Source organism: Rhopalosiphum maidis, chromosome 2, assembly GCF_003676215.2.
Source record: "Rhopalosiphum maidis isolate BTI-1 chromosome 2, ASM367621v3, whole genome shotgun sequence".
In the NCBI taxonomy this organism is placed as follows: Eukaryota; Metazoa; Arthropoda; class Insecta; order Hemiptera; family Aphididae; genus Rhopalosiphum; species Rhopalosiphum maidis.
Genome location: NC_040878.1, coordinates 21,066,557 through 21,092,603, shown reverse-complemented (window position 1 = coordinate 21,092,603; position 26,047 = coordinate 21,066,557). Strand labels below are relative to the sequence as shown.

At 26.7% G+C, this 26,047-nt stretch overlaps 1 protein-coding gene across 2 annotated transcripts in view; it reads right to left on the bottom strand.

The window, feature by feature from the left end:
- Window positions 1–24,234, bottom strand: part of LOC113553949 (probable G-protein coupled receptor 21) — a 115,697-nt gene extending 91,463 nt beyond the window's left edge. The window contains exon 1 of one of the 2 annotated variants that reach the window (XM_026957555.1): window positions 24,120–24,234. The gene's annotated coding sequence lies outside the window, so the exon portion shown is untranslated. The remainder of the gene's footprint in view (window positions 1–24,119) is intronic. The other variant, XM_026957554.1, reaches the window with a different exon arrangement.
- Between the last annotated feature and the right edge of the window lie 1,813 nt (window positions 24,235–26,047).

Sequence of the window (26,047 nt, the reverse complement as noted above, 5' to 3'; positions counted from 1 at the left end):
GTCAAATTAAACCACATTAAATAATATATATATATATTCGAAATCATAATGTCACTTTTAATTTCCATCACATACCCGTTCATGTAGTATAATAGTAGTAGCATGATAAAATTTTACCCTTAAAAAAATGGTCAATATTAAATAATACAAATTTACCGAGTATTATAACCTACGTATATATAAATACTCCTAGTAATATTTTCGAAACAAAGGCAAAAAATCTTACATATTATTTGTTTGGTCAAAATAATAATAAGTAATACAATTGAGCGACTCCGCTAAAGTTATTTTATTATTTTTAATAATTGAGAAACCATAAATAATTATATTGCTTTTTACAAATACAATATTTCAGATTAGTTTTTGGTTATATTTGTATTACACTGTTACTAATTTTATAATTTGATTGTATTTCCTTACTTATTACTTAACAAATTATGTAGTATGTAAATAAGTAGGTCAATAATAAATTAATATCACACTATAAAATATATTTTATTTGTACTATAAAGCTTAAAATATAAATAAAAATTATACTATTTTACAAGATAGAAATGTATAGGTGATAAAAAAAAATTACCATATATATAGACTGCTATTGAATTAATACGAAAATACGAAATTTTCGAATGGAAATATAAATTCTGCATTTGACTTACCTATCGAATACGTTTCCACGTGACCTGTGAAATGTTCAATTCCTATACTATAGTCCACAGCTGTTTTTCTTGCTGTCCGAAATTCCATCCAAATAAAAACTACAACGATCAGGTGAATGTTACTCCGAGCTTAATTATTTGTCCAAAGAATTTACATGGCTACCAGATCGCTATACATAAACGGTTTTGTTTATCTACAAAAAACACAAATACTTCCTAAAACTAACTCACCATTGCTAATTACTAAATAGGAATCTAGATTCGGAACAAAGTTAGTTCATATAATTTGTATACAACAAACGCGCGTAGCTGTGTAAAAATTTATCCGCGTAACTAAAGCCAAAGTGTAAACATATATTATTTAACTACTTTGTTCTTAATTTGAAAATTATCATTTAATGAACTTTCTGACTTACTTAATGTATTGCCTTTAAAGTGAGTAGATCAAAAATATCCAAGGAGTGCAGTACTCGATTCTATAAGCACCTATCAAATTTTGAGTAGCATCTTATAGTGTTTGTAATTATTTGTTTTATCTTTTATTATTTTTATTTTTTATTTTTTTTACATTGTTTGCAACAGTAATTCAACTCAATAACGGAGAAATGTACTTCATAACCGTTATTTTATTACTAAAAATAATGTACCTAATTAAAATGCAGGTGTTAACGTTACTGAATTATAAATACATATTAAATGGAGAATTATCCAATGAACATGATTTGAAGCGATAAAAAAGTTTATATTGTGTTATCATAATAAATTTAATATAATTACACAATACTGTAATTGTTTACTAGAAAATAATTAAAAGCATTATATATTCATAGAAAATGTAAAAAAGAAAATAATCTATGACGGGTTATAATTTTAAGAAATGTTAATCTCGAGTACCTGATTGTTTACTTTTGGTTCGTTAAATTTTTTTCTTTTATTTTAATAACTTTTTCTTATTTTTAACAAAATATGTGAAAAGCGTATTAATAATCTCTATTAATAGTATCATATATTAAATGATTATGAAAATATGTATATAACGCCAATATGGTAGACGGCAATATACTTACAAACATGAGTTAATCTATCTATTAGCAAATATATAGTGTATACAACTATAAGAATCGATTCAACATTCAAGAGTAAAAAGATTTGTACTTATTGGTTTTGCAATGATGTTTCTCTTTCAGCGTACGTTTTTATGGATAGGCTATTGAAAAAGTTTCAAGTAGTTAAGAAGTACTTTTAAAGACAGAAATCGAGTGTCTGTGGTACTTTAATAAAGTCGTTTTTAGATTTTTAAAGGGAAAGGTAGGTAACCAGGTACTTGAGACACAACTAGTACTCTTTAAGATTTTCTAGTAACTTTTCCAAAAACATTTTAAAAACAAACAATAATACCTCATATATATATTAAATTCAAAAGTATGATGGTTTTGTGAAGTTTCTTTGTTTTGTGTTCCTGTTACTAAAATGTGTAACTGTAAGTTTTAAAATTTGACATTTTAAAACAAGGGTTATTTATATCATATTATTTATTATATTCATACAATTTAAAAAAAACTTTAGTTAAAACATTTATTTGCGATTACTTGCAATTATAAAAACATCATATTATCACTATAAAACCAAAGTTTCGATCAATGTCATGCATTTTTTAAATGCAGCGATTTATCATTGCTATCAAATTTAAAAAAAACCTGTATGTCACTACTCACCAAATAGCTTTTTTAAATTCGATTAGCCAATCCATCTTCAAATAATATAAAATTAGTATCAGGTGCGAATTTCTACTATAAGTCTTATCTAAAGTTTCGATAAATATCAATCATAATAATACAATATCTTAAGACAAACAAGACAATAACCAACAATTTGAAATTTTAAAATTATACTAGGTATAATATTAATTATTATTACCAGAAAATCAAATTAAAAATCGATAATACCTGAAAATTATTATTACAAAATCATATAAAAGAGAAAAATTATTTTAACGTAAAAATAGTATTATAATATTCATCAGCGTGTGCTTAGAAGAAGCAGAGGACTGAGGAGGCTACTCCTACGAGATTTACCGTTTCCCCAAGATCTTATACCTAATGATTTTTAATATTATTTAAATATGTTCAATAAGAATGCTATTTCAAAATAGTCAATACTTAAACTATATCGTATTATCGATAATAGATCGATAATTGTAGTAAAAATATAATATTTATATTTTTGTAATGATAAGATAGCTTCGACTTTAGTTACTGGTTTCTTCTGTGATAATACTGATTGCTCATATAGTCATATGGTTAGTGTTCTTGAATTATGGCCAGTATATTGTAGTACAATTATAAATGATAAACCACAAAGTTAAAATAGATATTATTAAAAAGGACTTATCGAAAACTTTTGTGATATTTTTATATTTACTTTTTATGACTAAATATAACTATATCCTTGATTTTGGGTGAGGATTAACTTCAATGATCTTTGCTTCACATGAAAATCTTACTTGCTAAAAAATTCGGGGGATAGGAGCAAGTATTGACCTCCTTAGGTAAGGATTTGCCTCCATACGCACGTTTATGTTAATAGTATTCTATATAAAAAAAAAATGGAGGTTTACATTGTTAAAAATAAAACGGGTTTTTTTTTTTAATGAACAGTTTATATCAGTTCGAGTAGGTAGAGCTACTAACTCAAGTTTGGTAAACTATAATATGGAAACCATTCATCGCGGTTTATTGTGAATCTCTAAGTATAACTATCATGCAATAATTGCTCTTAGGTGGTCAGATGGTTTCTTTATTGAGAAATAACAATTTAAAAATCTTTTTGGATTTACTATAAGTGTTAAGTTAATATATTTTATAATACTTGAAAATACATATTAGGTGTATGCGACATCAGATAGAACGATCGTGAATGCAAGGCGATCAAAAATCTTCTTACGTGAAGAAATTTTAGCACAATTTTCGGGAGTTGAACTTAACGAGCTTACACTTAATTCTTACATCTTGGATTAACTTCACGATAATGAAAATAATGAAAGAAACAATATTACATATCTATTATTTAACTATAATAATTTTATATCGGTACAGTAATATACCTATCTTACAAAACACAAAGAGTAAACATTTCTCAAAAAATGTTCAGGGTTTACCTGGAGGAATCGATCGTTGACCACTCCCAGAATCCACCACTGTGAATATTTGGTTGGTTGATTTTTTTTAACAGGGGAGGGTGGGCTCGTTGAGTATACTATAAAACAGATTGCAGTCGTTCTTGGTGAGGCCACATTGGACGCCTTTACTTTATAATAGTGTGGAATATACGATTGTGCACGGTTCTTATAATGCGTATCTTTTTGAAGTGCACGATTGAGCGCGTACACCATGATAATAATATCTACCTATATTCTTTTTTCGTTCACTGTTGTGAAATTTTCCACACACGATTGAACGTGTAACACATATAACTGCAGAAGGCAGAACCGTATTTCATATATTATGAAACAATTCCATTAGACGTGTTGTGGTTTTAAATATCTTTAGTTATAATAATTATTTATTTTTCAATTATTTACTGTAGATCCCGAGTGGAGCGATCGATTTTCAAAAACGAGAGTGGTTTTGACTTTTTAAGTATACAATAAGATCTGATTTATCCTTTTGAAAGGTCAAACTTAAAATTCCCAATACTTGTATTTATAATCAAAAAAAAAACAAAAATTAAATGAAAAAATTCAATTTTTCAACCAAACCGATTTTGTTAACTCGAAAATAATTATCCATAAATACTTAAAATCTTTGCCAAATGTTTATATTATTATTTTCTATTTAAGATGACATTTAGTTTTTTTTCTATAAATATCGATAAAAAATTGTTTACTCTATCAAAATTCTTGAAAATTAATACAAATTGGTCCTCACAAAATATATTTTTGTATATAAATATTAAAATATTAAAAATATGTAGACACGATTTTTTTTTTTTATATGCATTTGAAGTTTAAAATGTTCACATAATTTGTCAAAATCGCAAACAATTGCAAACTATTTTGTAGTTAAAATTTCATAAAAATTTTTTCTTAGTACTTAAGTTTTGAAAATGTATTACAATATTTCTCATAAGTAGAGTATTCGGGAACTAAAAAATCTGAAAAATATAAATAGCCAATTATATTCAGAGATATTTTAAGTTCAAATGTTTGACAACATTACTTATTAAAATGATAAAGAACGATATTAATTATTTTGTATAAAAAGATGTTTCGTGGAAACTTTATGTACTTTAATATATTTTATATTATTATGAATTTTACTATGCAAAATGATATTTTTGATTTATTTTAAAGTACTATATATATATATATTTATATATTATATATATATATATAAATACTTACTAAAAATCAACTTTTACTCATTTACATTATTTACAGAGAAAAAATGTTATTACATTTTGAGTTAAACAAGTTCCTATTATAAGGTATAAGTATATATTATCATAATAATTAAATACTAATAATATAACGAATATTATATGGTATAAGTATATAATACTAACATAATAATTAAAAACTAATAATACAATGAATGGAATATTTTGGGAAAAAATGTATATCAACTTTACTATAATACTTAAAATAAAATAAATGACTTTAAAAACTATATCAAAAAAACATATCACTTACTAGTGATATAGGATGAAAGACGGTTTCCGGTTAAAATCGTTTTTCGTATACAATTGGTATATCATTGAGTTCAAATTTAAAATACCTATAATAGTGACCCACTCGATAACTAATATACAGCAGAGCAGAACCACTTACCTTACTTTTTTAAATTGAAAATGAAAATCATCCAATTATCCTATCATATTATTTATATTTTATAGATTCGTCAATAAATAAATGGTTGTGCGCTAAAAATTAGCGCACAGCTTTAACATTACATTGACATTTCACTTATTTTAGAAATCATATAACGGTAGCAATCTTGCATAACATAAATTATTTTGACCGTAAACAGTAGGTTTATTTGAAAAAAATATATACGTATATTACAACGTTGTACCTGGTAATTTTTGCGGTTGACCGTTTGTTTACTGGAATAAAAATATATCTTTTTCTCTATTAAAAACAAGTACTCAACCTTATAACGAATAATATGCAATTTGTTTCCAAACACTCTTGTGATATTCTTAGTCACTGTCGTGACGACAAGTTTGAAAATTTACTATAGTCACGCAATGTTATAACATACAGGCAGCACACCATTCGGGTGTCATCTCTGCACAAGTCGTATGATCTACACGGACGTCCTAATATTCACAATGACCCCGAGACAAAGGGTATTAGAACTCTTGGGGAGTTTGCCTCGCGATACGGTTATGTAATCTCTACTGAATATCTATTTTCTAAGCTCAGCAGATACTCAAGAATTTGAAGCGTAATAAGTGTCACAAACTATGTCCGAGATTTTCGACAGTATTATTATATAATAGTTCGTTTCAAATAGTGTATATTATTATGTACATATTGTACGATATAAGTACGGTGGTCAGTTCCCCTTTCGTTTTCTTAGAAAGGCGAGAGTGGTGTCAAGGGGACTCCGTAGTAGTAGTCCCGTCGAGATAGTGTCTCTTTTTCGTTCAGCCTCGTTCGGTGCTTCGATGTTGCAATGCCACGTGACTGTCAAATATATTATGATTTATCAATTTACTGTGAAAATAAATGCATCGAGTAAAAAATTTGAAAACTCATCGCTCTTTAAATTATAAAGGTGCCTGTGTAGGTTTGTATATATTTATTTTTTTCTGACTAGGTTAGGTTGGGTTAGGTTCTGGCCTAATAGTGTTCAAGATAAAAAACAAATAAATAGCCCACAAAATTATGCAAATTATCTACTAAATAATAAATATCGTGATTAAAAAATTTCAAAAAAATACCTATCCGTGAAATAAATTATCGTAAGTAGAAATATCGTTGTAATATACTATAATTCAGAGGTACATCGACTGGTATGCAATGTAATTATTGTATATCTCATATGTATTTCAAATTTTATTTATTTTTATACAATAACATGATAATTTTTATGTCGTAATTTTACAATAAATTCGGTATTAAACGAATACAGTTATACCATTGTAATAAAATATGTAAATAGGCACTGTGAAATGCATACGAATTATTTTTAATGTAAAAGCATATATTTTATAAATTATGATAAATTATTTTGGTACAGCGCCACAGCGATGAATAGCCAATGTTATTATAGTCATAAATGTTATACTTTATATTATAACATCATATTTTAGTACCTGTTTTGACATTAAAAATCTACCATTATAGCAAAAATGTTTGATACCTATAATAATAATTCATCAACGTGAATACATTATTTAAGCAATCGGATAATGGATCAATATTTGTATTTTACTTTTACATCCGTTCATTATTAATCGATTTATATATATATATATAAAACAAAAAGAGAATATCCCATTACTCTTACACATCAAGCAAGTACAGTTTATTGTTGTGTACGCAATTGAAAAATGTTTTCTTTATAAAAAATAATAATAAAACGTTAACTATGATATTACGAGTAAAGATTAACAATTCAAATTGTACTTATTTCGACGTAGAATAAGTACTGATAATATTCTTATGTTTACACTTAGCATAAATGATAAACAAACATTATTAACATTTACTAGTATAATACAATAATAATAAATTATCCGAACGAACACTCGAGCAATGAAAACGGGGGATTATTGTATGATATGAATATATTTCTCTATAAGTGGGAAATTGTATAGAAACATAAAAACAATTATTTTCGTGTATGAATAAACTATAATTGTATCGCGTTATTATAATATCTTAATGATAGTTCTTGTTAGCGCAAAGTATACGGCATAATACCGAGTCATTTCAAACTCAAGACACACTGCGTGATATAATACAGATTTATGAAACTTGTTAAACGTACAACTTTTAAAGTGCTAATATGAACTACATTATATATTTATGTACGTGTGTCTCGGAGGTCCCACTAAGCAACATGACTTTGTTACTCGTCCAGGACCTAAACGCGACGAGAAAAGTTTGACGTGTACAGAAAAAAAACACCACCAGCCACCAGGTTATTGGATAAGACGCGTAATGACCGGCAAATAACCCCGAACATCTGTCTCGGAAACGATAAACTTTTCATTTAATATTCGAGTAGCACTATTGCACACACAACTGTTACACGACGATAAGTTTATCATGTAGATACGTCTTGAATAAATAGAAGTGTATTCAAACAAAGCAATTTCGCGGCATAGGTACGTACAATGTACGTAGGTATATGCAATATACATGTGCGCGTAGCCATACAATATATTATACTGTACATACGTTGGCATCTAAAAGGTGGACCGTAAAATATAAACGCAATCGTAAAAACAAATCGTTTAGTATTCACTACTTTAAATTGAAAATGTACCTACGTTGCGGTGTATATAACAATAAAAACCCCATAGAATCATACGTGGGATTTCGGGTGGCTGCAGCATAAAACGTAGTAACTTTTTGCAGGCGGTTTCACCTTAATGTAATCCTCTGAAACCTCCGCGTGCAAACAATATTGTCCTCCGTAGAAGAGTTTCGCAAAAATATGACGTAGGTAAACACGTTTTATATAGGTATACAATTAATTAAATATATACTACGGCGAAACTGTATACGAAAAGGAGATACCGAAAAACATCGATATTGAATAGCATTTGATCCTAAACAGCTGCGGGAAATACAATTTTATTATCCGTAGTATTCTTATTATGTTTCTTGGAGAAATTCATTATCTACATATTATCTGCATAATAACTATACTTTTTTTTAAATACGAAAAGTTTTTGCTTTTAGTTGTTGTAAGTTTATAAATTTAATCAAAATAAATTATGCATTTCTTTAAAATATACATAATAATTAAACGATTATTATATGGATGTATTTATACGCAAATAACAAATTAGAAAAACTTTGATTTCAATTACTTTCGTACTTATATAGATTATATACGTATAGAATAAAACAATGTTTTTATTTTAATTAATAACAGACACTTCGTAAATCACAATCTAAGACCCGCGGTAACGCAATTGTTATCGTAGCTGTAGTCTATCCTAAACCGGCTAAACCGTTGACAAAAACATTGTAAACTTTACATACGTAAATAAGTAGAAACTGACATGAACGCATAACGTAAAAACAAAGGAAATACACCATCCTAACTATTGTTATTATTTATTAGTCTAATGCATTCGGAATTGTTGCACAGCTGAATCACTCGAAATATTTTGCTAGGTATGTAACATTAATTGTAGCGTTAAGTTATCTTCATACCTACATTTCGGTTTAATGAAAAAATAATAACGTGAAATCAGATTACGCGATACAATGGTTTATTCAATGCAGCTTGTGTTCGTAAACCACAATCGACGATCCGGTTTTAGGCTATACAATTAGAGGTATACGATTCTGAAGCTAATTTTCATTATAATAATCGACGGTATCTTAGCATATAATTATTATTCGCATAGTTGTTGGTGTATTAAATCTCGAGGTGTGCTTAAACACTGGCTTCTGCTTAGGTGTCAATGGGAAGTGATATTTTTTTACGGCTATCAATATTTATAGCGAAGGTTTGATTTCGCTTCGGTCGCATGACGGCCGACGATATTACCAGACGAAACGACGAAAAGACGACGAAGAAGAAAAAATAAATAAATAAACATTAAGAAGACACCGGCGTTTTCCATTAGAATTATAATATTCTACCTGCTTCTACAAACAATACTAACTCGCAAGATGACAATATTGATCGAGCTGACTTGCTGTGATTTCCTTTTGGAGTATACTTAGTACCTACGCTGTTATTCAACTGGGACCCTAATTATGATTTACCACGAATCGTGATTATTATGGTAACATTCTGATTACCAAAGTCGAATAACATGGTATTCCATTAACCCCTAGAGTTACGATCACTGTCTTCGCGAACAACATATTACCGGTTAGAGCATAATGCGTGGTACAAAATAAATATATATTATGCACATTGCACCTGTTATAGTGAGGACTGGACACTACCCAAGTTATTCAACGATGACGCGTCTGATGTCAAATTACTCAAACTGATAACGCCACTGAGTTCTAAATGTATACGAATTTATGTATAGTAAACTCTATATAACGTGCGCATGTATGTATGTGTGTGAGTGAGCAATAATATGCATATTATATTTGATCGCGGTACAGTGCCACAGAAAGTGGTTAATAAAAAATTCGTCATCGTTTAAGATATCAAAAAATTTAGATAAAAATGTCTATTTTCTTTTATTTTAAACACGCATTTAATGTCAAGCGTGGGAAAATAAACACTGATTAAACTACAGATGTCCAGTTACGACACAGTTATCAAAAACCGAATTAATATAGTAATAATATTACTATCTGTGAGTATAATATTTTATAGACATCGCCGTGATTGTAGTAATAGAAATTTAATAAAACATTTAGGAATTTTGAAATTCTCGAGTGAAATCACATGTCCATAAAAAAAATTGGAATTTAATATTTGACAAAAACAAAAATATTCTAAAATGCTTAAGTGAAAATTAATATTTTCGAATGTTTTTGCTTTTCTTCTCAAAAATTAAACAATATGTTATAATTATTATAGATAAGTGATTTGATTTTACATTTTAACCATCGATATTATTACTATCCAATTAAGTGTAACAAAAAAAAAAACGTAAATATTTTTTTTTTAAATATATTTTGTAAGTATTTCCCCTCCACCTCCCCCCCTCAAAAAAAAAAAATCATGATCATCTTTTAAGACGAGAAAAATTCTTTTATCAGTGCAATTTGTATTTATATAAATCATGCTATTAATACACATTTTTCACTTATTCAACAACTAATATTTAATTAAAAACGAAAAAAAATCTTCTCATGAGTGTTATTGATCTTATTTAAGTGGCCAAACTTAAATTTAATTAAAAATGAACTCAACTTTGCCTAAAATTGATCGAAGTCTGTCATCAAAACTTTATCAGTTTACCAATGCAAAATAAACTGCAATCAAGTTAAACTCATCATTTAGGTACAACAATTAATTATACTTTACTTCATTCACATATAGTTTTGGGTACTATACTTATAATATTTTTATATACCTAATATTTTATATAAGTATATTCAAAATTTCCTGTACTAACTTTTTATAAAACAAAACAACAATTTTTCTATTAAATTATAAAATTCATAGTACTTTAGTTCGTTGTTCGGAACTTGATGGTATCATCACTATCATTTCAGTTGGGATTAATATTTTATGATGAAAAAAGTTGTTATACCTTAGTAAGTGGATATTTATATAATTATTTCAATGGATACTTATTAAACTGGAGGGTTTTATTTTTAAATCAGTACTCAATAGAATTATCATACTCAAATTATAACAATGATTTAGTGTGTTTATAGTAATTTCAAATATTTTACAATTCACAAATAAAGTAAATTTAGCTTCAAGATAATATGAAACACAATTTTACCGAAAGATGTTTTTTATAACAAATAATAAAAATATAATACACATTGCGTACGTATATCATAATATTCTAAACGTAAAATATATGTTAAGGTATTATTATGATAACACGCTTACATTTATATTAAAAAGTTAGAGCATATAACCAGATGTAAATGAATTTGTGTTTTCATTGATGGTATACATATTAAAATTTAAAACTAAGCATCAGGAATCTTACACTTGCAATTGGAATAGTGCCAATTATAACAAGAATTATAAACTACAGGAAACTACAAAAAAAAAATATATATATCCAACAATAATATTTTAATTTGGCATCACTTCCTATCATGCAACGTGGAATTTTGTTAAATGACCAGTCACGGTTACCATGCAAAAAGCTGAATATATTTATATAATTTTTTTTTTTTTAACAATAGCTCAAAGAAATTCTATGGTAAAAATGTTCAGTATAGATGTTGACACAAAACAAAAATATTTTAAATTAGTTCATAACATATTTTTATTAATAATCTTCAATTTTTAAATTTTGAACGGACGGTGAATATATTGGTTTTACAATGATGTGTGTTCTTTTTCTGTCTATCATCACATTTAGGGCAATAAAGCAGCTGCAATTTTAAAAAATATGCATAGTTTCTAGGGTAGTAAAGTGGTTCTAATTAAAAGTAAATATTCCCAACACTTGTTTTAATAATCGGGAAAAACAAAAAAAAAAAATTTAAAAAAAACGGGAATTTTACATAATACTATAATTTTTGACAAAATCGATTTTGTTTTATGGTGTAACTCAAAAACGAATAACCTTATAATTACTTGAAATTTTCAGCAAATGTCTATAATATCATTTTCATTAAATAATAAAATGTTCAGTATTTTTAACCCTTATTGAGCTATTTAAGGGCATGACAAATTTTCATTTTTTTTTTTACCTAACCTACTACAACTATTAAAAGTAAAATTAATTATTTTAAGAATTACGAAAATAAAAAAACATATTATGAAATATAATCTAATAGATCGTCTCTGCTCAAAATCGTTTATCCTATACAATGATAAATCATTGAATTCGGGTTTAATATCTCTATAATTTTATTCCAATTGACACTTAATGAACAGTAAAGCGTTACTCATAACTTACCTACCTTTTTTAATTTGTCAATGTTTTTTTTTTAGTTACATAATAATGAATTATTATCAATATTTCATTAATTTCTTTTTGTTTAAAACATTACCAACAAATTATACTATACCCATTTTTTTTATTCGTTTTGAACAATACAGTTTTAAATATTTAATATAATTTGATTTTGAAAAATTTTTATAGTGTAAAATAATATATAAGTACATTTTTTATTCTTCTATCAAAGTATCTTTTTCAAGGCTTAGAATTTAAAAATATTTTTTTATTAGCAGGTTTTATAAATTACAAACTATTTAATAAGCATCATGATTCACCAAGCATTCTTGTCCCAATCGTTTAATTTAATAATTATGAATTCATTCAAATTCTAATTTTTTAATTTTTATGTACCTATTCATAAATGCTATATTTTTATGCCATTTGAAAAGTGTAGTAATACAATTTTAATTTTTTTAATTAATATCACTACCTTTTATTGTAAATTGTTAAGCAAATCATTCATATTTTAATTTTTATACGTCAAAATTAAATTTCAAACACTTATTTTCAAATTTATTATATTTATGTACTGGCGATAGAGTACAAATAAACGATTAACGATTCATTTTACTAGACTTAGAAGCTACTAAGACTATGATAATTTAAAAATTATAGTTCCTAGATCATAAAATAAAATATTGACCAATTAAAATTTTATAATTAGTAAACATTGTCTAAGTAAAATAAGTGTTACACTAAATATTACATATTTTTATTTTATGTTAAACCGTTACTAATAACATAATAATTATTGTTGATAACTCAAAAATGACTCGTTCAAAATAAATTCAATTTATAGATAAATCGTAATTTTTTTTAAAAAAACCCCATCTGCCTGATAATTTTATAACGTGTTTTTCATAAAAAAAAAAAAAAGTATTATTGCTATATGACACAAATTTAATGATATAAATTTATCTAAGTTATTATTTGAAAATATAGTTCTTAGGTAGACATACGCTTAAAAATGCTAAGCACCAAGATTTGAACAAATGCATTTCTTAATATAAAATGGAGTTAAGCATACTTGCTTGCCTGTAGCCTGTAAATAATAAAATTATAAATTAACTCAATCTTTATAATTAATTGGTTATCATACTATTATATAATTTTATTTAAATGTGTATAGATAGTGTAATATCGTATTAATTATGATCTAACTATGATAATCTAAAATTATTTTAGACATTATAATACTGAATTAATATTTACGGAGTGTTGTAGGTAAGTGGGTATTCTCTATATAGTTATACATTAGAAATCGAATGGGTCACAGTTATAAGTGTGTTAAATTTAAATTCAATGATCATTGTAAATGAAAAACGATGAATCACAATCGTATTTGTATCAATTATGTAACTATATCATTATAATGCATACAAAATAAATAATATCTTAAAAGAAAATTATACTGCAGAATATCATATTATAACTTACTCCGTGGACTACGTGCATCTTTTTAAGTGTAAATACCATTTATATTTTATACAATACAATTTGTTTTCATTTAAATACATTGTTGTTTAAATTTTCTAACGATAAATTAATTTAATACTGCGTTACCAAAAAAGTTATTAAAGTTCAACAGTTCAAACGTTGGTCGTGAATAGTTTCGATTTAATAAAAATAATTAAATTAATAAATGGAATATTAAAAACCAAATATGAATTATGACCGAATAAAACAATGTTCAGAGTTTTTATTTAATTTTAGTAGATACCAAACATATTTTAACTTTATCGTACTGTTGATTTAACAAAACTTAAAAGAAATTTATATATACATTATATACTTCACCAAACGAATCTACAAATACTAAGTAATTATACAGTTATACACATATCATTTAAAAAAAATATGTATAACACCCATCGTTTTTTTTTTTGTATTTTTGTTTAACAAAAGTTATAAATTAAATAACTGCGTAATAATATTATTTTAAAATTATAAATAAAAAAAAATTGGTAATTAATATCTGTGTTGCTATTCAATAGGTTTACATATATTACACGCATTTCAAAAGATCTTCATAATAATAGTTAATACATAAATAATTATTATTTGTGAATAAATTTCGTTTATGATAATAATGAAGTACCTACAAACAAAATATGAACAATGCCTTTTGTAAATTTATACTCTCAATTGATATATTTATATTAAAATCTAGTCATTAATTCCAAATTCAATTTTAACACGTTTTTTCAGTCAAAGTTTCTTTTTTTACTTGTATAATGAGAGTAACATTAAACATAGAATTTGCTAAAATACAATGTTCTACCGTTCAAAATTATATTGTATAAGATGAATAACATTGTTTTATACAATATAGATCCAAAACAATAATTTGCATGAAAATATCAATCTCATTTATAACAACATTTAATACTAATGACAATTTATTATTAGTAAAATATATTATAAGTAGTGCCTACTTATATTATAAAATTACTAGATCTATTACTATTTGTGAACCTTCCTCTGTATATGAATAGTTATACTGAAATAAACACTATGCTATTTAAATAAACAATTGTTATGGTTAATAACTAATAACTATAACTATAACATAATATGATACGTCAACTGTAAAATACCATTTATTAAGAAGACAAATGAAGCTGAGTCTCATATTATTAATAAATAATAATTAATTATCTATTTAGATTTTTATATACTTTCTCATATAATTAATTAATACAATTTCAATAAATTTTAATGTTTTAATACATACTCACCAAAATTTCGTATAGGTACCTTAATTAATTTGTATTTTCATTCAAGTATTTTAGTGATAAAATAATTTATTTGACAGAAATATTCTTGTAAATAGCTTAAAATTAGTCGCAATATTTTTTAAATATAATCGTGTATTAAAAAAAAAATAATTAAAATAAAAGTGAAATACTTCGAGCTTCTACAATTAATATTTTTTTAATTAAAACAGAATAACTAAAATAGTTTGAGAAAAAATCATTATTTTACGTATGAATATTATACAATTTCATCGTAATTAAAACTTCAAATGCTCATAAAAAATGTATGTGGCTTTATTCTTGATTTTGTTTTTAATTCAAATTAGAAAACCTTATGGAGATAAAATTTTCAAGCTTTACCTAGACCTAAGTAAATTTTTTAACAACATTTATGGAAAAAAAAACGAAAAGTCTTAAATTTTTATAAAGAACTCAAAAAAAAAACATTTGGATTAGAACTAACATAAATTCGCAGTGAAAATTTCATGTACATTACGGTTATACATTTTTGAATTATTAAGTACCAAAAAATCGATTTTATTAAATATTAGTGTTGCGTAAATATTTCTGATTTCTTTCATAATATTATCTATTAGTTTTCTAAGATTATTTAGAAAAATATACAGGTTTTTTTTACTTTTATATTTTGACCTCTCGAAGTACCAACTAGATCAAATTTGATATCAAATACTCTTATTATTTTTTATGTTTAAAATATAAAACATAATTCAATTTAATGTAATAAAAATAGTTACTCAGAATAATCTTTTTGGTCATTTTTAAATTATGGTACATGTAAAAAATGTTTAAGAATAATTTCAAAAACCTTGGTACGCATGATAATATTAAATCCCTGTGATATTAATTCAAAAAAATTGTTCATATTTTATAGTAAAAATCATTATTTATCAACTATACTTCACTTTTTTTTACAAAATGTAATTTGACAGAGTAAAAAAAAAAAATAATGGTAATAAAAAATGTAAAAAACCATATGGTCACTTTAACTTTACAACCACTATATTATATTCTTCGTGTAATAATGTTATTAATTTTTCATGGAATGTATATTCACCTAGAGAATTTAAATTTATTTTGAACATTGTGATACAAAGCTTTAAAATATATTCATATGTATAACAGAACGAAGAATACATTATTATCATTATTAGCATTAGTTTTCAGTATGGCTCAATAGTATATAATTGTTAAGCAGTAGCTAGTAGTATTATTTTTATTATTCTATTTAGCAGGATTCATGATGTTCTTAGATATGTTTTAAAAACAATTGGTTAATAATTGTTGGTTTTTCTTTAGTTTTCTTTTGCTATTAACTATATTATATGATGTGCCTCAAATTTTAATGTAAAAAATAATTTATAATATATTTATATTATAAAATTATTAATATGTATTCGTATAATTTAATGTCGTATACCAAGAAGGTATACAGAATGTCCCGTGAGGATTTACCTATTGCGATATCTCCTGAAATAATGGAGATATCATAATCATAATTTTTTAATAAAATTCATAGGGACCAAAACTAAAAATATTTCATGTTTTCATTTATTTTAATGTTTTAGTAAAAAAGTTAAAAAATATATTTTTTTATTTAATTATTTTCAAAAAAATTGAAGATAACCATTTTTTAGAGTTTTAACATTTTAATTTCATTAATCTCTTATTTTTTAATATTTTTTCTAGTTTGAAACTGGAAAAACTGGGAATTATAATACGATAGTTATGTCATTGTATCAGACAAGTAGCCCGCGTGCTCGTACTGCCGGCGTACGCTTTCAATGTTAATTCCCATTTTTCTCAAAACTAGAAAAAAATATTAAAAATTAGAAGATTAATGAAATTAAAATGTTAAAACGTCAATATTTTCATAAAAATAAACTCTATAAAATGGCTATCTTCATTTTTTTTGAAAATAATTAGGTAAATAAAAAATATATATTTTAACTTTTTTACCAGCTAGTGTTCTAGTTCTTGTCTCTATGAATCTGATTAAAAAACCAGAATTCTGATATCTCCATTACTTCAAGAGAAATCACAATGGATAAATCCTTACAGAACACTCTGTATAGAAACTAAAGTAGTATTATTATTTATAACATACCTTTATCATTTATTTTTATTTATTTATTTTTTAATACCATAGCTAGATACATTAAAATTCTTTAAGAGTACCGAATAACCAATAATATAGCCAACAAATGTTGCCTATGTTTATGCCTTTATAGTTTATTGTCTTTATATGTAGCCGTTATAATTTAGCGAAATAATTCTGCTTGTCAAGTTGACAACTACTTTATGAAAAATATCCGTATCGTGAGTATAATATTTTGTACAAAACAAGAGTTTCATTTTTACTTTATCAAAAGTTTATTCGTTTTTACTCCTCATAATATCTATAACACATCGTAAATAACTTTTTATGAAATGGATAGATTTTTTCAACGTTATAAAATATTTCTATTTGGTCTGCAGTTAGTCTACTCGGCTTGGCGATTTAGAGCAGATAATAATTGGCGACATGATAATAATTTAATCAAGCCTAATGAACTTAATTTATTTTCAACCGATTCTAAAGGCTATTTTGTAGCATGCATGTTGTTAAATTGGCTGTTCAAGGGTGGTACCTTTCCAATCGGCCCCTAAATAATATAATGTTCTGCTTCAAAGGCAGCCATGTGAAAAATATAATGAAAATAATTATATGTTTATACATTATGAATCGTAGCCCGTAGGCCATATGAATATATCCAATACATATTTTTTAATCATTTTAACTACATCGATCGAATTCGCCAATTTCATGAAACCTATAATATTATACAAGACCGGACTATGTAGAGGTGCTACTAATCTACAACGCAGTGGGTTGCATAAACTCGACTATTTAATTTCAAAAAATTCAGATTTACAATATTTTAAAAACGAAATACAAAATGTTTTCATGCAACAATGTTTTTGGAAGAAAAGTAAAATTAAAATAGTTTTATTATACAATAAAATAAGTTTACTGATTAATTGTCAATTGATATCTTATTATATTTATCTCAGTAAAAATTATAATTCTTAATTCATCAAAAATCAATAAAACTTAGTTGACTATCTAAATCTGACTGTCCTATAAAGATTAAAAATTCTACTATATGAACGAATTTACCTGTGTAAATTTAGTAAAAAAAGTATATGGTTTTACAATTTTATTTGTGAAAAATATTTAAAATGTTCCTTATTAAAAATGTTGCAATTCTCATAAAATACTGAGGTACCTACTGATGTTATTGAGAAAAATTCAATAATTTATTAATTTATGTTGGACCAATAAATGTAAGCATTTGGGCCAGTTATTTATCGAGAATAGTTATGTATTTGGTGTTATGCATTTTTCCTGATCTAAGATAAATTAATATAAATTACATTTGATCAAAACATACAAATAACAAACATATTATAATTTTTCAAATAACCAACTAAATATTACAATTACATATTTTAATAACTCTCTACTCATTGGCCTAGACACTCATTTATCCCACGTATTTAATGTGAACATTTTAATGAAACACTGTATGTACATAAAAGTAACATTTTTGACGTTCCAGACATTCTAAGTATATAATAATTATGAATAAACATAAAAAAAATTAATCTATTTTTATTATTTTTTTTTACTAAATAACTAATTATTATCTGTTGTACGAAATTGAGCTTTAAAATATAAAGCGGTATAATTATTAAAGGCTATTACCACCGTAGTGAATACGTTTTTTTTTTTTTAATTCTATCATTAGGAAATAAATACAAGTATTATTTTTTAATTATATTTATTTACAGTATATTATTATGAATACTTAATACCTAGATACATATAATATTATGTAGATTTAACAAACCAAATTTCCAAATATATTTAAGTTTTTAAGGAGACATGCCTGTGAAAATCATGTTTTTATAATAATATCAATAGGATACCTACTATATATTCCCAATAAATAAAAATAAATAAATACATACTTATAATGACTCTAATATTTATTTCACAGTTTTACTAATTAAACTGAAAAGTCAATCATCATATAAAAAATGAATTTTATAAACCATTTTATACTCGTCTATAATTTAGTAAATAAAAAACTAGGTTATTTAACTTATTTGAACACAATGATTTGGCAATATTCCAAGTATACACGTGGTAGATTTTTATAAACATTAACAATTTCTTAGTTTATATTTTTAATTAAAAATACTAATGCGTTTTTATTGAAAAATAAATTACCTAAAACAAATACAAATATTTTATAAGTTACTTTTTAAACTACATCATATTTTTTTTATAAAAATAACTATACACATAGGTTTAAATAGTATTAAAAATAATTGTATATATTTAATTTTTATCAAAATAAAATTTTTTATAACAATATGTATAATCTGATTTTAAAATAGAATCAATATGGATAAATATTATGGTTTAAACAACCAATAAAACGTGAAAAGTTGTAGGAGTACGAAGTGTACTGCTCAACTTCCATCAAACTCAAAATTAACCACTTCAGTTCTATTTAGTCGAATGATTCCAAATAAATTAAAACTCAAATGCAGACGAAATTCAAATATTAATTTATAATTTTAATCAATACATTTGTGACCGATTATATTATCAAATAAATTATATATTGTATTATGAATATGTATAATATTGGTTTGACGACAGTAGTTCGTTTCTCATCACTTATCAGTCATCATTATATAACCGTAAAAAATAAAAATAAAAAATGGTTTTTATATTTTCAAAATGATTATTTAAATGATTCAATAATTACAATATTAAATTTAAATAAAATTACAATTACATATAGCTAGAAATGTTGTCTTGTAGAATATACATCGTCATTGAATAGGTCACTGTTATTAAGTGTGTGTTGAATTTGAATTCTATGATGACTCAATATAGATATATCATGAAAAATAATTCTGAGCAAAGACGGTATGGTCTGCCTATATATCTATAACATAATTTGCAATTTTGATGAACTTTACTAAAAATTAAAATGGCAAAAAAATTTTTTTTAATTTTTGTATGAAAAACTTATGAGAAACCTTGTATAATAATTTCAAATCCTAAATATAAAAATTAAAAAGTTTAATGCATTTTTGACTGAAAAATGGTTCACTAATAACGTGTTTTTGACGAATTTTATCAAAATCTAAGCTTAGACGCTTATAAAAAAATTAAGTGAAAATATTTTGAATATTTTTTAATTACTGTAATTAAAACTAGTGAAAAACCTTGTGTTATTATTCCAATAATTTTTGCTCGTGAACAATATATTATCATAATATTATGTCAATAGAATAAAAACTAAAAAAAATCGAAAATTTCAAGTTGTGTTAAAAAAAAAAAAAACAATAAAATTGTATCATACCTTTAAAATACCTATATAAATATATTCTGATAAGGTTAACTTTGCGGTTATTTGTTTTTAAATTTTGGATTTGTGTAAATATTCTTGTTATTTCATTATTTTATTTTTGTTTTTTTTTTCATCGACATTAAAATACCGAAGAAATTCTACTTTTGACTTTAAAACACTAACTATTTCTAGCAAAAACCACTACCTAAGCATTTTTCTACAATAAAAATCTGCTCAACACTCAATAATTAAAATACTAAAATATACGAAATCATAAATCATTGTTAACCAATACATTCATTGCACTTCACTCTGAAATTGTAACAATTAAATTTTATATGACACTTAAAAATATAAAAATAACAATGTATAAGTACCAAACAAATATCTATATGCTTTTATTGTTATACTTTATCATGTTATAAAATTAGGTTTTCATAGTTTTATCTAATATTGTAAACATAAATTATTATTTACTTATTAACATAATTTTTTTTTTTTATCGAACAAAACATAATATTTACAAGTTATACAATAAGTAAATGTGATGATGATTGATTAGCAGGAGGAGGAAGTCGCCCAGTGGCGGCACCCCGTGGAAAGCGATTTAAGGAGAGAGTAGGTCCCTACACCAGTTCCTTTTCAAGCACCTGGGTGGATTACCTGGAATTTGATTGGATGATAGTTGAGTGATTATAGGATTAGAGTGAGTACTGAATGTTTTGTGTGTTTTTTTGTAGGTGATTTTGGCAAGGCTGTTTAAGGTTGGAATGCAGATGTCTTTATGAAGTGATTCATTGGTAATATACCAAGGTTTAACATAATATTTAACAAAAAAATATAGGTACAGAAGATCTATTTTAAAATATTGTGATAATTTATACAATTTTTCAATAAAACGTAGTAGTAGGAAGATTTCAGATCTATGAAATGTATATTTGTATTGAATCCGATAATAAATAAATTTCTAACATATTATATTATGTAAATATTTGAGTTATATTTTTATAAAATGTATGTAGTATGTTTTCTAAAACTTCTCAAAATAATAAATTATTTTTTAGAACAAACGCTTTAATTCACACATTTTTCAGAAATGAAAATACTGTAATAAAATTGCTGTTTCATAAATAATACATCAATAAAAAATATAGGTGTTTTTAATTTTAACTTGGATAATAAAATACATGAATCCGTTTTAAATTTTAGGCACATAAAAATAATTGTAAAATTAATATTATTATCTTCGGAAACTCTAAAAATACTTAAAGAATATTTTTACTTATTAATCATTTTATATTCGATATATTCGGTAGGTAAGATGATAATTTCTAAAGAAATTTGATTCGTAAAAAAGTCAACTACACGTAATCATAAAAATATATACCATATTTTGCTTTATATACTTGTGCAATATGTGATTTTTAATGGTTTTTGTAAAAATGTGTTACACAAGTAGTAAGGTCAACTACTAACTAGTATATTTCCGTTCCTCTGAAACGCTTTTTTAGATAGTGATTTATCAAGTCTAAAAATGGGAAAAATAATCATTATTTTTTTATCATTTAACCAATTTTAGCCATAAAACTCAAATATTGGATAATTCTAAACTATTGTCACATGATGTAAATGCAACATAAATGCGTAGTAAGCATAATATATGTATATTCTTGTGTAAGGGTGGGCTACCACACTTTCCATAAAGCTAATACATTAAAAATAAGAAAACACGGGTAACAACATCCTGTATATATGAACGAGAAAAATAATTATCGCTGGTGGCTCGTGGTGGCATAATTCGTTTTAATTGCTTTTTCGACATAAATTTCTCATTTTGCGGGTGGATGGAACATTATTAATGTCCACAAACTATGATTATATTGTGCACGGTGAAATAGGCAAGACCCATAAATGACAGTACAAAAACCTTAGTGTGAGAGGAGATTTTCGAGATTATTTTTAAAATAAACATATATAAGGTAAACATAACAGTATATTTTGGTATAATACATAATGCAATAAATTATATATACGTGGAAAAGGAAAATGAATGTTGTGATGGATCTACAGTAATATCTATAATTTTATTTTTATGTGGTATCTGGAATTTGTTCGTTGCCAAATATAAAATATTATTACCATTTTTGAAGGATTACTAAGAAAAATAAATGTACATTTTGTTTTTTATTTTTGTGAAAATCTCCTTCTATACTTCCCACTCATACGACTTGGCGTTTTACGTTTAAACAACATGGCAATTTTGCGTAGACCTTCAGTAACATTTTTGGCCCCGATAGAATAATAACAATCTGAGACAAAATTAAAAATTTAAGGAAAATAACAACACGTTAAAAACACGTATTATACCTTATACATAATATCAATTAATATAAACATTTGACAATTATAACAGTGTTTAATATCGATACCGAAAATTCTCCAGACAGTACCTATACTATCAGCAATCAGTATCCAGTATTCATTTTTAAATAATATAATAAATAATAATATACCTATGATATCAACGATCATTCTACCTTATGACTGTTTCACGCGGCGTCGGTTAATGCCTAACCTAACCTAACCTTATATTTTATATTAAGTATAAGTATCTGTAGGAAAATGGTTTATTTTTTACTTTATCCAAATAAATTATTAATCATATAGTTTTTGAATTGTAATATAAATTATTGATTAAAGAGATACTATTTTTTTGAATTTAAATCAACAATATTAAGTGATCAAATTTCTAAATTAATTATTTTATCGTTTCATCGGATCACTCGTTGATTATCATAATAATGTATACAAACATAATCAGACTTAAAAATGATGAATAATTCAATATATTAGAGCTTTATTATTCCTCCATTATTATAGAATAATTAAAATCGAGTGAAATTAGATCCCTAACGCCCATAATAATATTATAATGCTATAAGCAGTGCTTGACTTATCTTCGCTTAGAAAATAAATATCATAGACGCTCTGACAACAAAGAAAAATGTGCGTTCTTAGCTAATTAATATACGTAATAATTAAACATAATAGAACTCAATTTGTGTTTTAAAAAAAAGTTAATTTATTAACTTTTGGTAAAAAAAAATCCTAAACAAAAAATCATTCAGTCCTTATTTGAAAAATAAAAGTGGAGTATTTACACTAAAATATATCTAGAAAATGTTGTCTGTACTCAGTTACCTCGCAATCGTCGTTTTCGAACAAACAAAATTGGGGACTAAGTAATAATTAGTATGTCTTGATAAAAAATATGCAAAAAAAAATCTATCGTCAATTCTCGCGTGTTTTCGACACATTGGCGGTGCAGAGTGTCTCGTAAATATTAAAATATCAATATAAAATATTATAAGCAGACGAGAGCTACAGACCTTTGGAGAGGGGTCAGAGTGTGTGGTAAGGGTGGGAGTTGGTCGCTCATACATCTGCAGGTGTCGTTCGTCGGCCGAGGTACCTACCTATTGCTGGTCGGTGCGGCAGTCATATAGTACGATGCAGCGGCGTGTCGCGGTTACGGCATCACTGCGGACGACGTGGGCCAGTGGCGACCAGTGGCGGTGGCGACGGCGGCGGTTACCGGTCGACGATATTATTATCTTCGTTGGTCAGACCGACGAGGTTCTCCGGCGCGATCTCCGCCGACATGATGACAACGGTTATGCGGAGCGTGCAACAGCGGTCGGACCACGCCGCGCACAACAGTAATAATAATAGTATGACCGGTAATATTGTTAATATTCAACTTATAATATAATGATATGATACTATTGGTTTTCACGTGGTAATAATATCATAATATGATCGTGTGGTACGCGTGTATATTATATACGCTACGTAATACAATAATAATAATAATAATAATAATTGGAAAATGTTTCACGGTATTATTATTACTATTATCGTCGTCGTCATCATCGCCGTCATCGGCTGTCGTGTCGCACGCGCGTGTGTACTAAATACTGTAACGTGTTATTATTGCGGACCGAAACGGACGTACGACGACACGCACAAGCACACACGAGCGCCCGCGATCGCTCCGATCGGTCTCGCCGGCTGTAGTATTAGCGGCCGCGGGACGACTGGCGCGCGGAGTCGACGGGACGCTCTGGTCTGCGAGTGTACGCCGCCGACGGGCCAACGCGCGCGCCGCCGAACGTATGTGTGCGTGTGTGTGCGCGCGTGTACGATGTCACGCCGCCGCCGCCGCCACATTCGTGGTCGCGGGTGGCGGCGGCGGCGGCGGACAACAAGTGCTTCTTGACCGTATAGGCGGTATATATAGACCGTGGCCCACCCGCAAGTCGACGTGCACGCGATTCTTGGTCGGTACCCATGCCGCGGACGCGAGTCGGACCCTGACCGGGTGGTTCGCCCCTGACCACGGTTGACGCCCTTGAAAAAAATTTTCGAATGTCAGATCACGTCACACGGCGGGCTGCCGTGAAGAATTTTTTTAGATTGTTTGAAAAGAAATTCACGCTTCGCTCGTTTATGCCAATACCTATATCTAATCACCTGGAGGGGGGTGAGAGAGTCAATAATACTTGACCCGTTGACCCACCCTCGCCCACCAAACCTAACCTTTGTCCCCACGACCCACAAATTACCCGCATTTACACCTCAACTATTTCTATAATTTAAAATAGTTAAAAACGAGATATACAAAACTTTTTCAATATACTTCTACGCAAGTTTATCGTCCTTATGATTTTGTCAGGCTTAACATCGTTTAGAGTAATTAATTAATACACATATTTTCTTTTTAACCGTATAGGCGACGACGCATGCGTGTCTTTTGGCCACCCGCAAGCAGCCGTTTATACGATTCTTCGTCGACACTTAAATGGACAGCGGTTGGCAATCAACCCGGTGATTCGCCCATGACCACGATTGCCACGATTGACGCGCTTAAAAAAACTTTCCCAATGTCAGAGTTCCGTCATTTTTTATACAGAAAACCGTTTATTATGTTTCGTGTACAATATAACATATTGTAATAAAAAAATAATATATACATTTCTTATGCTTGAAGACAAGTCACTATACTTAGTGTCCTACAACCAATAATAATAGGTAGAGTACTACAGTAGACTCGTTAATCCGGTACATCCAGTAATCTAACTATATTTTTTTTTATTTTTAACTTTTTTGCTTGAACGATTACAAGAAAAAGTCCTAAAAGCATCATTTCAAACAAAAAAATGATAATTTGTTTAGAGTTTTCCTAACATAAGTTTAATTCTATGCACAGTAAAAAATTAGTCTGTATGTATCATTTTTATGTTTTAATAAAATAAATTAAGGTTTTTCAATAAGTAAAAATGCGTTTTTATGTGAACCTCCATTAATCCGTCGTTTTTATTAATCTGGCAGTTCTGTGATCTGA